Raw genomic sequence first — 18,430 nt, forward strand, 5'->3', positions numbered from 1 at the left:
ACATTGCTGCTTGCGTCCTCAACGCAGCGTTTTGGCGACAATACGCAGCTGAGGGAAGGGGTGACCAGCTGGTTGAGGACTCAAGCAGCAGAGTTTTGTAGGGACGGAGTTGCCAAGCTCATTCATCGCTATGATAAATGCCTAGCATAGTCGCCATTCAAATCTAGGCACTTATCTTAGCGATGAATGAGCTTGGCAGCTCCTTCCCCACCAAACTCTGCCTCTTGCGTCCTCAACACAGCGTTTTGGCGACAATACGCAGCTGCGGGAAGGGGTGACCGGCTGGTTGAGGACGCAAGTGGCAGAGTTTGGTGGGGAAGGAGTTGTCAAGCTCATTCATCTCTATGATAAGTGCCTAGATTTGAATGGCGACTGTGTTGAGAAGTGGTTTTTGGGTGTGGCATGGTTGAATGGCAACCATGCTGGGCACTTATCATAGCAATGCATGAGCTTGGCAATTCCTTCCCCACAAAACTCTGCCGCTTGCATCCTCAACGCAGCATTTTGGCGACAATACACAGCTGCAGGAAGGGGTGACCGGCTGGTTGAGGACGCAAGCAGCAGAGTTTTGTGGGGGAGAAGTTGCCAAGCTCATTCATCGCTATGATAAGTGCCTAGATTTGAATGGCGACTATTTTGAGAAGTGGTATTTGGGTGTGGCTTTCAACTGTATATGGTAAATGTTTTCTCCTATAATCTACTTTCTGGATAGCCCTTGTAAAATTATGTTGAATGACATAGAAAATACTTAAAGCCGACAGAATTTTGTGGGGAAGGAGTTGCCAAGCTCATTCATCGCTATGATAAGTGCCTAGATTTGAATGGCGACTATGCTAGGCATTTATCATAGCAATGAATGAGCTTGGCAACTCCTTCCCCACCAAACTCTGCCGTTTGCGTCCTCAACCAGCCGGTCACCCCTTCCCGCAGCTGTGTATTGTCGCCAAAATGATTACGTTTTGGAATTAAAAATAAACTATCTGGACAACCCTTGTACTTTTCCATGGCTTGTCCAAAAAGGTGCCCTGAAGTCTCGGACGTGGGCAGTCTCCTTTAAGAAGAACAACCAGTACTTAGCAGCACCCAAGATTCTGAGCAACTGTCAAATGACCACAATTCCGATCCGATTTCAACGAGTCTCTTTAGGCATTTTCCTCGTCTGTTTGTTTTAAGAGCATCTTGGGTTCCAGAACGGCAGCATCTCCAGTCCACTGGGGTAGATGGGTTAAAATAAGAAATGCCAGAGACTGTATTGAGCAAGAAGGAATAGAAAATTTGGGTCTGAAGACGTGAAGCAAGGGTGCGATTGAGTGTTGGGTCTCGTGTCTTCCTGGCTGAGGAGGAAGAAGAAGAAGAAGAAACCGCAAGGCAGGAAGTGCCGAGTCACTTGCGCCAAGCCCTTTGGTGTCCCCAGGACCGAAACAACACATAAGGAACAAAACTGTATCGTTGTCCTCTCTCTGGACGTCCCGGCGTTTGGTTTGAGGTTCTTGGACCCCCAGCGCCTGTTGAGGTAACTGCCCAAAGAGCTTTGTCTGCACTGGAAGTTGTAACCTCTTTAGGAGATGGAGATAGAACTGTGTTAGCTTCTCTGCTTTTACAACCTGAGTCTCTTTCTGGTCTGTATGAAAGAATTTGCTTGGAAACTATAAGACTAGAGTGATACTGGGACCCCGGTGGCACCGTGTGTTAAAGCGCCGAGCTGCTGAACTTGCGGACCAAACGGTCGCAGGTTCGAATTCGGGGAGCGGAGTGAGCTCCCACTGTTAGCCCCAGCTTCTGCCAACCGAGCAGTTCAAAAACATGCAAAGTTGAGTAGATTAATAGGTACTGCTCCGGTGGGAAGGTAACGGCGCTCCATGCAGTCATGCCCATGGCCACATGACCTTGGAGGTGTCTACGGACAACGCCGGCTCTTCGGCTTAGAAATGGAGATGAGCACCAAACCCCAGAGTCGGATACGACTGGACTTAACGTCAGGGGAAAATCTTTACCTTTGCCTAGACTGTTAGCTCTTTCAAACTGTCTCTGGCATTTATCTTTATTTATTTTAAATTTGTTTTTATTAATTTATCAATCCAAATGTACAAGCTCACATTTTCCTCATTCTACAATATCTCAAACACATCACGTTGCATACAATCCGACAACAACAACAACAAAATAATCAAGAACATCCCCAAGCATATTTCCCATCAGTCTTTTAACTTTTCCATTACAACTTCACTATACATCTCTCCACTACACACCCTTCATCTACCTATACATGTTTTATTTTCAATATTATTAATATTAATTAAATATTATTAAATGGTATAAATTATTATTAAATATTATTAATTATTATTATTAAACCTGGCATTTATCTTTAAACCCCTGATCAATGTGGTTAATAATAATAATAATAATAATAATAATAATAATAATTTTATTTTTCTACCCCGCCCCATCTCCCCGAAGGGACTCGGGGCAGCTTACATGGGGCCAAGCCCGGACATCAGATAATATAAAAACAAAGTAATAAAACAAGTCAATCAATAATAAAACAGGTCATAAAAAATCAGATAGGTAGACTACTGTTTGAAACCAAGAGAGCCGATGCCAGTCAAAAATTAAAATTCTGGAGAAATGATCTAACTTGGTAGAGCTTCCTATTTTTGAGACAGATTAGAAATGAACAGATTCCAACCAAAGTGGTCTTTGGGTTGCTGTGAGTTTTCCGGGCTGTATGGCTATGTTCCAGAAGCATTTTCTCCTGACGTTTTGCCCACATATGTGGCAGGCATCCTCAGAGGTCTGTTGGAAACTTGGCAAGTGGGGTTTATATATCTGTGGAATAATGTCCAGGGTGGGAGAAAGAACGTTCCACAAAGGATTCCCCCAGGCAGGAAGCAGCCAGGCTTTGAAGCTGCAAGGCTATTCAATGCTAATCCAGTCCAGGGTGGGAGAAAGAACTCTTGTCTTTTGGAGGCAAGTGTGAATGTTGCAACTGGCCACCTTGATTAGCACTGAATAGCCTTGCAGCTTCAAAGCCTGGCTGCTTCCTGCCTGGGAGAGCCATTGTTGGGAGTTGTTAGCTGGCCCTGATTGTTTCATGTCTGGAATTCCCCTGTTTTCTGAGTTTTGTTCTGGTAGCCAGATTTTGTTCATTTTCATGGTTTCCTCCTTGGTTGCAACTGGCCACCTTGATTAGCATTGAATAGCCTTGCAGCTTCAAAGCCTGGCTGCTTCTTGCCTGGGGGGAATCCTTTGTTGGGAGGTATCTGTGTCTCTGTATGTGTCTGTATGTCATATGTCTAATGGCATTGAATGTTTGCCATGTATATGTACATTGTGATCCGTCCTGAGTCTCCTTCGGGGTGAAAAGGGTGGAATATAAATACTGTAAATAAATAAATAAATATTAGGCAGAAAGCAGCCAGTCTTTGAAGCTGCTAGGCCATTCAATGCTAATCAAGGTAGCCAACTGCAACATTCTACAGAGATCAGAGGTTTAGAAAATGTACAATCACTCTGATTGTTCATATCCTCTCTGCAACTCCATGTACCATCCAGTATCAAAAGTGGGATTGGAGTAGATGTGACTTTGTACAAACTATCTGTAAGGCAGGAAAGACTTTTCCAGAATCCCCCAGATTGTATAGACTTCATTCAAATCTATTTGCCATCATGTACATCATAAGAGCCCCCGGTGGCGCAGCGTGTTAAGCGCTGAGTTGCTCAACTTGCGGACCGAAAGGTTGCAGGTTCGAATGTGGGGAGGAGAGTGAGCGCCCGCTGTTAGCCCCATCTTCTGCCAACCTAGCAGTTCGAAAACATGCAAATGTGAGTAGATCAATAGGTACCGCTCTGGCTGGAAGGTAACGACACTCCATGCAGTCATGCTAGTGGCCACATGACCTTGGAGGTGTCTAAGGACAATGCCAGCTCTTCGGCTTAGAAATGGAGATGAGCACCAACCCCCAGAGTGTGAGTAGATCAATAGGTACTGCTCCGGCGGGAAGGTAACGGCGCTGTATGCAGTCATGCCAGTGGCCACATGAATTTGGAGGTGTCTACAGACAATGCCGCTCTTTGGCTTAGAAATGGAGATGAGCGCCAACCCCCAGAGTGTGAGTAGATCAATAGGTACTGCTCCGGCGGGAAGGTAACGGCACTCCATGCAGTCATGCCAGTGGCCACATGACTTTGGCGGTGTCTACGGACAACGCCGGCTCTTCGGCTTAGAAATGGAGATGAGCGCCAACTGCCAGAGTGTGAGTAGATGAATAGATACTGCTCCGGCGGGAAGGTAACGGCGCTCCATGCAGTCATGCCAGTGGCCACATGACTTTGGAGGTGTCTACGGACAACGCCGGCTCTTCGGCTTAGAAATGGAGATGAGCGCCAACTGCCAGAGTGTGAGTAGATGAATAGATACTGCTCCGGCGGGAAGGTAACGGCGCTCCATGCAGTCATGCCAGTGGCCACATGATTTTGGAGGTGTCTACGGACAATGCCGGCTCTTTGGCTTAGAAATGGAGATGAGCACCAACCCCCAGAGTGTGAGTAGATCAATAGGTACCGCTCCGGCGGGAAGGTAACAGCACTCCATGCAGTCATGACAGTGGCCATATGACCTTGGAGGTGTCTACGGACAATGCCGGCTCTTCGGCTTAGAAATGGAAATTCTCACCAACCCCCAGAGTCGGGCAAATGCATTTGGGTTATAATTTTTAACTTTAAGCTAAGCAGTGCACTTCAGGGAACGAGATAGCATCAAAGAAAACCTCGTGAGCAGAGATGTGGGTCTTTTCCCCCCTCGGACCTGGCTTTATATGGGAAACTTTGTGGGACATTTTCTTTTCTTTGTTTTCCTTTGGGTCGGGACAGCAAATCCCTTTAATCTATTTTCCTAGATTGGTTACTGGTTAAGACTCATTCAAAGGACACACCGCACACGTATTTGCTCCACGCACAACATTGAGCAAACCAAACCAAAAAAGTGGGGAAGGGGGAATCCTATAGTCTCTGTGTTGTTGTATGTATTCCGGGCTGTATGGCCATGTTCTAGAAGTATTCCCTCCTGACGTTTCGCCCACATCTATGGCAGGCATCCTCAGAGGTTGTGAGGTATATGGAGAAACTATACCATATGCCAGCAAATATGGAAAACACAAGATTGGCCATCAGATTGGAAAAAATCAATTTACATCCCCATACCAAAAAAGGGAAACGCTAAAGAATGCTCAAACGTCTGTACAGTGGCCCTTATTTCCAGGAAGGCGATGCTCAAGATCCTGCAAGGAAGACTCCAGCAAGACATGGAGCGAGAGTGGCCAGATGTCCAAGCTGGGTTCAGAAAAGGCAGAGGAACCAGAGACCAAATTGCCAATATCCGCTGGATAATGAAGCTGGGGAGTTCCAGAAAAACATCTACTTCTGCTTTATTGACTATTCTAAAGCCTTCGACTGTGTGGATCATAATAAACATGGCATGTTCTTGGTGGTCTGGGGAGACCAAGTCACCTTGTCTGTCTCCTGAGAAATCTGTATAAAGACCAAGTAGCCACAGTCAGAACAGACCACGGAACCGGAGACGGGTTCAAGATTGGGAAAGGAGTGCGGACATCAGGGCTGGATACTATCGCCCTCGCTATTCAACTTGTACGCAGAACACATCATGCGACATGCGTGGCTTGAGGAATCCAAGGCCGGAGTTAAAATTGCTGGAAGAAACATGAACAACCTTATATGCAGATGATACCACTCTGATGGCCGAAAGCGAGGAAGAGCTGAGGAGCCTTATCACCAAGGGGAAAGAAAGAAGAAAGTGCAAAAGCCGGGCTGCAGTTAAACGTCAAGAAAACCAAGATCATGGCAACGACACCTATTGATAACTGGCAAATAGAGGGAGAAAACGTGGAGGCAGTGACAGACTTTCTATTTCTAGGCGCGAAGATCACTGCAGCCAGGAAATCAGAGGACGTTTCCTTCTTGGGAGGAGAGCAATGGCCAACCTGGACAAAATAGTGAAGAGCAGAGACATCACACTGGCAATGAAGGTCCGCATAGTGAAAGCCATGGTCTTCCCCATAGTCACCTATGGATGCGAGAGATGGACCATAAGGAAGGCAGAGCGAAGGAAGAGAGACGCTTTTGAAGGAAAATCCTGAGAGTGCCTTGGACCTTGGCAAGAAGACCCAACCAGTCCATCCTCCAGGAAATAATACCCAATGGCTGCTCACTGGAAGGAAGGATACTAGAGGCAAAAATGAAGTATTTTGGCCACATCATGAGGAGACAGGAAAGCTTGGAGAAGATCACGAAGCGCTCAAAGATGGTCTTGCAAGGGTCTGGCATGGCCATGGTCCCAAACTCAGAGATCATAATCTGGTTCTTCTTGCTGTTTGTCACATAGGAATCGCTCCTTAGGAACTTGCTGCTGTACTTCACAACCTCCTCCTCGATCTCAAACTGGTGCAACAGAGCCATGCCATCAAACCAGTGGTTCAAGTGAAACACATTCATTTCACAGGCCAGCTGACATATTCACTGGCCACAGTAAACAAGGGAAAGCCCAATACCTCACAGCCTCTGAAGATGCTTGCCATAGATGTGGGCGAAACGTCAGGAGAGAATACTTCTGGAACATGGCCATACAGCATGGAAAACATACAACATTTTGTGATCCTGGCCATGAAAGCCTTCGACAACCTATAGTCTCTTTCTCCTCTTTCTCTCAAATGCAAATGGCCAGGCTGCTCAGGGCAAGCCATGGCTGTGCATGCAATTAGGCCAAACTTCTTGAAAGGGTCTTTCTCCCCCTTCTTGGGGGGAAAGCGGGGACAAGGGGGGGATTATTATTGCCATTCTGGTCATGTGTCGGAGGCAGTCTGTCTCTCTCTCTTGTGTGATCCCAATAGGGGAGCTGACAACAGAGGGGAGGGGACTCCTCTTCTTCCCAGCATTGGAAGAGATGAGGATGTTGGGGCGCTGAAGGCAAGGCCGGAGAGGACGGAAGGAAGGAAGGAAACAAGGGGCCCACGGATGCGGTGGGCATGGACTTGTGGGCGGTCGGAGACCCCATAGCCTTCCCCAGGGGCTGAGAACGAGGTAGGCACATTTTTGGAAGGCGAGGCGGGCGATGGAGGAAGCTGGCAGACAAAGGAAACGGGGACCATTGGAGCCTCTTTGTCTCTGCATGCTTTTTGGGGAGCATCTTTGCACCGGCCTTATTTTTTCCTCCCTACTGAACAAGGTCAGGGACTGATACGCGATGGGAAACTATGCCTAGTAGAGCATCTTTTTGGGTCTCCTCGGCAGCATTAACCGGGTGGGTGGGTGGGTGGGAAACTATGCCTAGTAGAGCATCTTTTTGGGTCTCCTCGGCAGCATTAACCGGGTGGGTGGGTGGGTGGGAAACTATGCCTAGCAGAGCATCTTTTTGGTCAGCATTAACCGGGTGGGTGTGGACGGCAACAGGACCGCTGCTTGTGTCCGGAGTCTGGGTGGCAAGGAATGATTTCCTATTGATAAAAGATCATCCACCAGATTATCCAGTGGCCTAGGGCAATGATGGGCAACCTTTTGCACTTGGTGTGGCAAAATTCACCAAAAAAACCTAGCATGACTTGGGTGGTGTGTCACTTTGAGAGAAAAACCATAATTTCACAATATATAGTTTAAATAACAAAATATATAATTGTAATATATAACTGTATTTAATAAATCAAAAACTATGTACTACCATTATTTCCATGTTCAACAATCTATGGTACCTCTTGCAGTTTCCACGCTGATTTCTCTCTATTGTAGTTTCAATGTAGTCATGAATAATGAATAATATACTAATATACAGTAGTGTCTCACTTCTCCAAAATAAACGGGCCGGCAGAATGTTGGATAAGCGAATATGTTGGATAATAAGGAGGGATTAAGGAAAAGCCTATTAAACATCAAATTAGGTTATCAAAACAACAAAATTACAGCCCCCCCCAATCTCGAAATTTGACAACACAACCCATCATCCACGGCTCTAGGTTGATACAACAAAAAGAAAAGAAAAATAAAGTCCTAATTGGAGGGAGAGGAATAATTGTTTTTATCCAATTGCTGCCAGTTACAAGGCTAAGTTCCGCCCACTTGGTCTCCTAGCAACCTACTCAGCCCAGGGAACAGGCACAAGAGTTTGGAGAGACCCCTAAGGGCCATCCAGCCCAACCCTTTCTACTATGCAGCAGGACACAATCCAAGCATTCACAACACATGGACAACATATAAATGCTATACAATACTACACAGGGACATAGACCCCCCTCTACCCTCACCACTTTCACAGTACACAAACAACCAAATGCATACTAAACATAAAGACAACCATAGAACAGACATTCAATACCACCACTACCTCAACCATTTCTCACCAACACCACCAGACAATGCCACAGCAACGCGTGGCCAGGCACAGCTAGTGATTTTACAAATTAAGCACCAAAGCATCATGTTATACAACAAATTTGACAGAAAAAGTAGTTCAATACGCAGTAATGCTATGTAGTAATTATGAATTTAGCACCAAAATATCATGATGTTTTGAAAACATTGACTACAAAAATGTGTTGGATAATCCAGAATGTTGGATAAGCGAGTGTTGGATAAGTGAGACTCTACTGTAATAGTAATAATATAATAATATACTACAATAATAATAGAATAATAATAGAATGATTATATGTGTGCTGGTGTGTGTGTGTAATGTGCATAATTCCCATGGAGTAAACAACAAAACCACTGAACCAAATCACACCAAATTTGGCCACAAAAGACATAATCATCCAATCTATGTCTTTCAATCAAAAAACTCTAAAAAAATAGGTCTAAATTACAGAAAGCCCCCCCAAATCCAAAAATTAATAACTACCCATGCGCAGTCATTATTATTTTATTGTTTTTAACATTTTATGCTGTATGTTGATTTTAATGACTGTTTTATTGATGCTGATGCTTTTATTGTTGGGATATTTGTTTTATTGTTTTGTTGTTGTTATTATATTGTTGTATCGGGCAAGGCCCCATGTAAGCCGCCCTGAGTCCCTTCAGGGAGATGGGGCGGGGTATAAAAATAAAGTTATTATTATTATTATTATTATTATTATTATTATTATTGTACGACACAGCAAATCTGCATGCGGCAGCATGTCAGCAAAAATGGCTAGGCGTGTCAGTGCTGACACGCGTGTCATAGGTTGGCCATCACTGGCCTAGGGGATAAAAGACTTGAAGGTTGGGTTGCTGACCCGAAGGCTGCCAGGTTCGAATCCCACCCGGGGAGAGCGCGGATGAGCTCCCTCTCTCAGCTCCAGCTCCATGAGAGAAGCCTCCCACAAGGATGGTAAAAACATCAAAACATCCAGGCAACGTCCTTGCCAATTCTCCTACTCCAGAAGCAACTCCGGTTGGTCCTGACACACACAAAAAAAAATCCACCAGATATATATTAACCTTCCTTTGCTTAGTTTCTCCATACCTCACAACCTCTGAGGATGCCTTCCATAGATGTGGGCGAAACGTCAGGAGAGAATGCTTCTGGAACATAGCCATACACCCCGGAAAACATACAACAACACTATCATCTGATCTCTTTTTTCGATAGAGTTACGAGTTGGGTCGATACAGGGAATGCCGTGGATGTAGCGTACCTGGATTTCAGTAAGGCCTTCGACAAAGTCCCCCACGACCTTCTGGCAAGGAAACTAGTAAAATGTGGGCTAGACAAAACTACGGTTAGGTGGATCTGCAATTGGCTAAGCGAACGAACCCAAAGGGTGCTCACCAATGCGTCGTCTTCATCATGGAAAGAAGTGACAAGTGGAGTGCCGCAGGGCTCCGTCCTGGGCCCGGTTCTGTTCAACATCTTTATTAACGACTTAGACGAAGGGTCAGAAGGCACGATCATCAAGTTTGCAGACGACACAAAACTGGGAGGGAGAGCCAACACTCCAGAAGACAGGAGCAGAATTCAAAACGATCTTGACAGACTAGAGAGATGATTGACCGAAACTAACAAAATGAAGTTCAACAGGGACAAATGCAAGACACTTCACTTCGGCAGAAAAAATGCAAATCAAAGATACAGAATGGGGGACGAGGCCTGGCTAGACAGCAGTGTGTGCGAAAAAGACCTTGGAGTCCTTGTGGACAACAAGTTAAACATGAGCCAACAATGTGATGCGGCTGCTAAAAAAGCCAATGGGATTCTGGCCTGCATCAATAGGGGAATAGCGTCTAGATCCAGGGAAGTCCTGCTCCCCCTCTTTCTATTCTGCCTTGGTCAGACCACACCTGGAATCACACTGGGTCCAATTCTGGGCACCGCAATTGAAGGGAGATGTTGACAAGCTGGAAAGCGTCCAGAGGAGGGCGACTAAAATGATGAAGGGTCTGGAGAACAAGCCCTATGAGGAGCGGCTTAAAGAGCTGGGCATGTTTAGCCTGCAAAAGAGAAGGCTAAGAGGAGACATGATAGCCATGTACAAATACGTGAAGGGAAGTCATAGGGAGGAGGGAGGGAGCTTGTTTTCTGCTGCCCTGCAGACCAGGACACAAGGGAACAAGGGCTTCAAACTACAGGAAAGGAGATTCCACCTGAACATCAGGAAGAACTTCCTCACTGTGAGAAGGGCTGTTCGACAGTGGAACTCTCTCCCCGGGGCCGTGGTGGAGGCTCCTTCCTTGGAGGCTTTTAAGCAGAGGCTGGATGGCCATCTGTCGGGGGTGCTTTGAATGCGATTTCCTGCTTCTTAGCAGGGGGTTGGACTGGATGGCCCATGTGGTCTCTTCCAACTCTACTATTCTATGATTCTATGATCTATGATTCTATCCACCTGCTGCAGGTGGGTTGGGTCCATCCATTCTTTTCAGCATCCTCAGATTGCTTTCTTGGACCACAACGTCTTTCTGTGAGCTCTCCGCATCCTTCAAATCGAGTCTTTTTCGTTATTTCTTGCACGGGCGTTTTTTCTGTGCAACGGCCATGCAAAGAGAGAGCCTCTTGCCCCTTGGCGGGTATTGGCAACCAGTTTGGGAATAAAGAAACGTTCCTGCTATCATTCCAAGTCAGGGAAACCATTTCTGGCTGAATGATGGTTTTGTAATCTTTCATGAAGACGTGCTAAATCTTCAACAAAGTAGTTTGTTTGTCATGTTGTGGGGCGTGGAACTGAGTGCTCCTCTCGATGAATATATATATATACTAGCTTTGCCCGGCCACGCGTTGCTGTGGCCTATGCTTTCAGAGTGTTGCCCTTTATTTACTGTCCTGATTTTAGAGATTATATAGTTCTGTATTATTATATCACAGTAATTATTACATATTATATTTATAATCTTATATAATCTGCTTAGAACTGGATTATACGAGGCCCCTTCTACACAGCTGTATAAAATGCACACTGAAGTGGATTATATGGCAGTGTGGAGTCCAGATAATCCAGTTCAAAGCAGATAATCTAAGATTATAAATGGGTTATATAGCTGTGTGGAAGGGCCTTGAGTCTACACTGCCATATACTGTATTCCAGTTCAAATCTAATAATCTGTATTTTATAGGCAGTGTGGAAGAGGCCTAAGTGAGGCCTAACTCTGCCTGTCCCCTGGGTTGAGTGGGTTGCTAGGAGACCAAGTGGGTGGAGCTTAGCCTTCTAAGTGGCAGCAATTGGATAAAAACAATTATTCCTCTCCCTCTAATTAGGACTTTATTTTTCTTTCCTTTTTGTTGTATGAACGTAGAGGCAGGGATGAGGGGTTGTGCTGCCAAATTTAGTGTTTCTGGGGTGTGTAGTTTTGTTGTTTTGTCCTAGGCCGAAATTTCATTACCCTTTTGTATATATATACTAGCTTTGCCGGGCCACGCGTTGCTGTGGCTTATAGGAATCCTTTGTTGGGCAGGTGGAATAGCAGTGAATAGCCTTGCAGTCTCAAAGCCTGGCTGTTTTCTGGAGTAGCTGGAGCTGTTTGTTGTATGAATGTAGAGGCATGGATGAGGGGTTGTGCTGCCAAGTTTAGTGTTTCTGGGATGTATAGTTTTGTTGTTTGCTCCTAGGCTGAAATTTCATTACACACACACACACACACACACACACACACACACACACACACACATACATATATATATATATATATATATATATATATTCATAAATATATTACCTTTATATATGTAATGTGCATAATTAGGACCGTGTGAACAACAAAACTAATGGGCCAAATCACACCAAATTTGGCCACAATAGTCATCACCATAAAAAATAGCCTTGCAGCTTCAAAGCCTGGCTGCTTCATACCTAGGGGACTCCATTGTTGGCCAACTTGAATACCATTGAATAGCCTTGCAGCTTCAAAACCTAGCTGCGTCATACCTAGGGGACTCCATTGTTGGCCAACTTGAATACAATTGAATAGCCTTGCAGCTTCAAAGCCTGGCTGCTTCATACCTAGGGGACTCCATTGTTGGCTAACTCAAATACCATTGAACAGCCTTGCAGCTTCAAAGCCTGGCTGCTTCATGCCTAGGGGACTCCATTGTTGGCCAACTCAAATACCATTGAACAGCCTTGCAGCTTCAAAGCCTGGCTGCTTCATACCTAGGGGACTCCATGGTTGGCCAACTCAAATACCATTGAACAGCCTTGCAGCTTCAAAGCCTAGCTGCTTCATGCCTAGGGGACTCCATTGTTGGCCAGCCTGAATACCATTGAATAGCCTTGCAGCTTCAAAGTCTGGCTGCTTCATCCCTAGGGGACTCCATTGTTGGCCAACTCAAATACCATTGAACAGCCTTGCAGCTTCAAAGCCTGGCTGCTTCGTACCTAGAGGACTCCATTGTGGCCAACTTAAATACAATTGAATAGCCTTGCAGTTTCAAAGCCTGGCTGCTTCATTCCATAGTAAGCACGTGAAGAATTTCAACAGAGAGGGGGAAAGCATGAACATTAACAAAATTTGGCTACTGGTATTTAAAAACTCTTAAAATCAGGACAGTAAATAAATAACAACATTCAGTATATGGGAATTCCAGACAGGAAACAATCAGGGCCAGCTAACACATCCCAACAAAGGATCCCCCTGGGAAGGAAGCAGCCAGGCTTTGAAGCTGCAAGGCCATGCAATGCTAATCAAGGTGGCCAGTTGCAACTTTCACACCTGCCTCCAATAGACAAGAGTTCTTTCTCCCACCCTGGACATTATTCCACAGATATATCAACCCCACTTGCCTTTTTGCCAATAGACCTCACCGCCTCTGAGGATGCTGCCATAGATGTGGGCAAAATGTCAGGAGAGAATGCTTCTGGAACATGGCCATACAGCCTGGAAAACTCACAGCAACCTAGTTGTTAATGTTTATAGCCCCTGGCTCTGCCCAAAACAAGTGGCAGCAACAAAGCAATGGGAAACAATGTGACTTTTAGTGAGACTAAATTGTCTGAAATAATGTTTCTTTTCTTGAAGCAGTTCATTCCCAATACTTGTTGTAAATATTTAGGAAGTTATTGGTTACAATACAAATCCTCATCTATATACTCTGTAAATTGTTGCATAGCTTTTTTTTGTTTACTTCCAATGCTTTAACCTTTGGATTGATACATGAAGGGCATAAACCTTTGGCAATGCATTACAATTATTACAAGTTATTAGTCCTTATATCAATACTATGACTGTTCCCATTCACTGTATTCCTTTTATATAGGACTAGCTGTGCCTGTGATATTTTGATATTTTGGTGCTAAATTCATAAATACAGTAATTACTACATAGCATTACTGCGTATTGAACTACTTTTTCTTTCAAATTTGTTGTCTAACATGATGTTTTGGTGCTTAATTTGTAAAATCATAACCTAATTTGATGTTTAATAGGCTTTTCCTTAATCCCTCCTTATTATCCAACATATTCGCTTATCCAAGCGTTGGATAAGCGAGACTCTACTGTATAAAGGCTGGATGGCCACCTGTTGGGGGTGCTTTGATGGTGCCTTTCCTGCATGAAGGCAGATGGGGGTTGGACTGGATGGCCTCTGGGGTGGCTCCTAATATTATTACAAAGGCTGGGTGGCCATCTGTCAGGGGTGCTTTGATGGTGCCTTTCCTGCATGAAGGCAGATGGGGGTTGGACTGGATGGCCTCTGGGGTGGCTCCTAATATTATTACAAAGGCTGGGTGGCCGTCTGTCAGGGGTGCTTTGATGGTGCCTTTCCTGCATGAAGGCAGATGGGGGTTGGACTGGATGGCCTCTGGGGTGGCTCCTAATATTATTACAAAGGCTGGGTGGGCATCTGTCGGGGGTGCTTTGATGGTACCTTTCCTGCATGAAGGCAGATGGGGTTGGACTGGATGGCCTCTGGGTGGCCATCAGTCGGGGGTGCTTTGATGGTGCCTTTCCTGCATGAAGGCAGATGGGGTTGGACTGGATGGCTTCTGGGTGGCCATCTGTCGGGGGTGCTTTGATGGTGCCTTTCCTGCATGAAGGCAGATGGGGTTGGACTGGATGGCTTCTGGGTGGCCATCTGTCGGGGGTGCTTTGATGGTGCCTTTCCTGCATGAAGGCAGATGGGGTTGGACTGGATGGCTTCTGGGTGGCCATCTGTCGGGGGTGCTTTGATGGTGCCTTTCCTGCATGAAGGCAGATGGGGTTGGACTGGATGGCTTCTGGGTGGCCATCTGTCGGGGTGCTTTGATGGTGCCTTTCCTGCATGAAGGCAGATGGGGGTTGGACTGGATGGCCTCTGGGGTGGCTCCTAATATTATTACAAAGGCTGGGTGGGCATCTGTCGGGGGTGCTTTGATGGTACCTTTCCTGCATGAAGGCAGATGGGGTTGGACTGGATGGCCTCTGGGTGGCCATCTGTCGGGGGTGCTTTGATGGTGCCTTTCCTGCATGAAGGCAGATGGGGGTTGGACTGGATGGCCTCTGGGGTGGCTCCTAATATTATTACAAAGGCTGGGTGGGCATCTGTCGGGGGTGCTTTGATGGTACCTTTCCTGCATGAAGGCAGATGGGGTTGGACTGGATGGCCTCTGGGTGGCCATCTGTCGGGGTGCTTTGATGGTGCCTTTCCTGCATGAAGGCAGATGGGGTTGGACTGGATGGCCTCTGGGGTGGCTCCTAATATTATTACAAAGGCTGGGTGGGCATCTGTCGGGGGTGCTTTGATGGTGCCTTTCCTGCATGAAGGCAGATGGGGGTTGGACTGGATGGCCTCTGGGGTGGCTCCTAATATTATTACAAAGGCTGGGTGGGCATCTGTCGGGGGTGCTTTGATGGTACCTTTCCTGCATGAAGGCAGATGGGGTTGGACTGGATGGCCTCTGGGTGGCCATCTGTCGGGGTGCTTTGATGGTGCCTTTCCTGCATGAAGGCAGATGGGGTTGGACTGGATGGCCTCTGGGGTGGCTCCTAATATTATTACAAAGGCTGGGTGGGCATCTGTCGGGGGTGCTTTGATGGTGCCTTTCCTGCATGAAGGCAGATGGGGTTGGACTGGATGACCTCTGGGTGGCCATCTGTCGGGGGTGCTTTGATGGTGCCTTTCCTGCATGAAGGCAGATGGGGTTGGACTGGATGGCTTCTGGGTGGCCATCTGTCGGGGTGCTTTGATGGTGCCTTTCCTGCATGAAGGCAGATGGGGGTTGGACTGGATGGCCTCTGGGGTGGCTCCTAATATTATTACAAAGGCTGGGTGGGCATCTGTCGGGGGTGCTTTGATGGTGCCTTTCCTGCATGAAGGCAGATGGGGGTTGGACTGGATGACCTCTGGGGTGGCTCCTAATATTATTACAAAGGCTGGGTGGGCATCTGTCGGGGGTGCTTTGATGGTACCTTTCCTGCATGAAGGCAGATGGGGTTGGACTGGATGGCCTCTGGGTGGCCATCAGTCGGGGGTGCTTTGATGGTGCCTTTCCTGCATGAAGGCAGATGGGGTTGGACTGGATGGCTTCTGGGTGGCCATCTGTCAGGGGTGCTTTGATGGTGCCTTTCCTGCATGAAGGCAGACGGGGTTGGACTGGATGGCCTTTGGGATCTCTCCTAATATTATTACAAAGGCTGTGTGGCCATCTGTCGGGGGTGCTTTGATGGTGCCTTTCCTGCATGAAGGCAGACGGGGTTGGACTGGATGGCCTCTGGGGTTGTTCCCATAGATGTGGGCGAAACGTCAGGAGAGAATGCTTCTGGAACATGGCCAGACAGCCCTGAAAACACACAACCACTCTGTGATTCCGGCCATGAAAGCCGTTGACAACACTTTGTTTACATTGCTGAAAACTGGGTGTCTTGGAGGTCTCTCAACGACAGGGTTTGCATAAGTCAAAGCCGACTTGATGATGGTTAAGAACAACGCGCATTGGCTGTATCCTCCAAACATGGGGAGCAGCCAAGGGGCTTAGGAAAGCGAGCCAGGGAACATCTGTTGCGCTCTCCAGCCTCGGCCATATGCGACAGCACCCTCATGCTCCTAAGTGCTCCACGAGTCCCACGGAGCGAAGCATTTGTGCTTGGAAATGTCCTCCCTTCAGGACGACAGACCTCTGGCACGTTGCCGAAACAAGTCCCCGACTCCGGCTCTTGCATTGTTTGTGGAAACGAAGCCCAGCGCCTGACAGTTTGAGGGCTCCTTGCCATCAGAAGTACATGTGTGTGTGTGTGCAAGTGTGTTTAACATTTCTATTGAACAGTTTTCCTCCTGCCGAGCACACCAGACAGTCTGGATTTCACCCGGAGTGTCTGCTGCTGGGGAAACGGCTTGCAAAAAAGGCACAGAAATGAAGTTGTTTGGGAGACAGTGTGTTCTTCGAGCGTTGGGCCCATGCAAACCAGATTGTTTGCATCCCCCGATGAGAAGGACAAAGGGGAGCAAGAGCATGCTCAACTTTTGGGGAGCAAGAGCATTCATTATCATCTGGCTCTTTATTAGGCCAATTAAAAGGTTCCGGGTTTTTACCTGCCACTTTTGGACTCTCGCTTGCTGTTCCTGCAATTTTTTTTTTCCTGTGAAAAATTGTTTTTACTGTTTTATTGCTGTGATTGTACTTTTTATGTCGGGCATGACCCCATGTAAGCCGCTCCAAGTCCCTCCGGGGAGATGGGGTGGGGTATAAAAATAAAGTTATTATTATTATTATTATTATTATTATTAGTATCTCTGCAGATCTTAGAAAACTATTTCTTGATTTAACACATTGGCATGCTGGCTGATATCCTAACAGAGGATGGACTGGAGATGTCCATGGCTTGGTGCTATAGTAGAGTCTCACCTATCCAAGTCTCGCTTATCCAAGCTTCTGGATTATCCAAGCCATTTTTGTAGTCAATATTTTCAATACAGTAGAGTCTCACTTATCCAAGCCTCGCTTATCCAAGCTTCTGGATTATCCAAGCCATTTTTGTAGTCAATGTTTTCAATACAGTAGAGTCTCACTTATCCAAGCCTCGCTTATCCAAGCTTCTGGATTATCCAAGCCATTTTTGTAGTCAATGTTTTCAATACAGTAGAGTCTCACTTATCCAAGCCTCGCTTATCCAAGCTTCTGGATTATCCAAGCCATTTTTGTAGTCAATATTTTCAATACAGTAGAGTCTCGCTTATCCAAGCCTCGCTTATCCAAGCTTCTGGATTATCCAAGCCATTTTTGTAGTCAATGTTTTCAATACAGTAGAGTCTCACTTATCCAAGCCTCGCTTATCCAAGCTTCTGGATTATCCAAGCCATTTTTGTAGTCAATGTTTTCAATACAGTAGAGTCTCACTTATCCAAGCCTCGCTTATCCAAGCTTCTGGATTATCCAAGCCATTTTTGTAGTCAATGTTTTCAATACAGTAGAGTCTCACTTATCCAAGCTGACAGAAGCTTGGATAAGCGAATTATCTTGGATAATAAGGAGGGATTAAGGAAAAGCCTATTAAACATCAAATTAGGTTATGATTTTACAAATTAAGCACCAAAATATCATGTTATACAACAAATTTGACAGAAAAAGTAGTTCAATATGCAGTAATGCTACTGTATTTACAAATTTAGCACCAAAATATCATGATGTATTGACAACATTGACTACAGAAATGCGTTGGATAATCCAGAATGTTGGATAAGCGAGTGTTGGATAAATGAGACTCTACTGTATATCCATATATGGAGCCCCCAGTGGCACAGCGTGTTAATGCGCTGAGCTGCTGAACTTGCAGGCCGAAAGGTCCCAGGTTCAAATCCCAGGAGCGGAATGAGCACCCGCTGTTAGCTCCAGCTCCTGCCAACCTAGCAGTTCAAAAACATGCCAATGTGAGTAGATCAATAGGTACTGCTCTGGTGGGAAGGTAAGGGCGCTCCATGCAGTCATGCCGGCCACATGACCTTGGAGGTGTCTATGGACATGCAAATGTGAGTAGATCAATAGGCACT

General features: G+C 46.1%; 1 protein-coding gene across 4 annotated transcripts in view; it reads left to right on the forward strand.

Moving 5' to 3' along the window:
- Positions 1-18,430, forward strand: part of LOC100560491 (septin-12) — a 119,870-nt gene that overhangs the window by 45,962 nt on the left and 55,478 nt on the right. Inside the window, exon 1 of one of the 4 annotated variants that reach the window (XM_062964726.1) lies at positions 1,193-1,513. The exons of 1 other annotated variant lie outside the window; for it this stretch is intronic. The gene's annotated coding sequence lies outside the window, so the exon portion shown is untranslated. 2 more of the 4 variants (XM_062964725.1, XM_062964727.1) reach the window with 2 other exon arrangements.

Source organism: Anolis carolinensis, unplaced genomic scaffold, assembly GCF_035594765.1.
Source record: "Anolis carolinensis isolate JA03-04 unplaced genomic scaffold, rAnoCar3.1.pri scaffold_13, whole genome shotgun sequence".
NCBI lineage: Eukaryota > Metazoa > Chordata > Lepidosauria > Squamata > Dactyloidae > Anolis > Anolis carolinensis.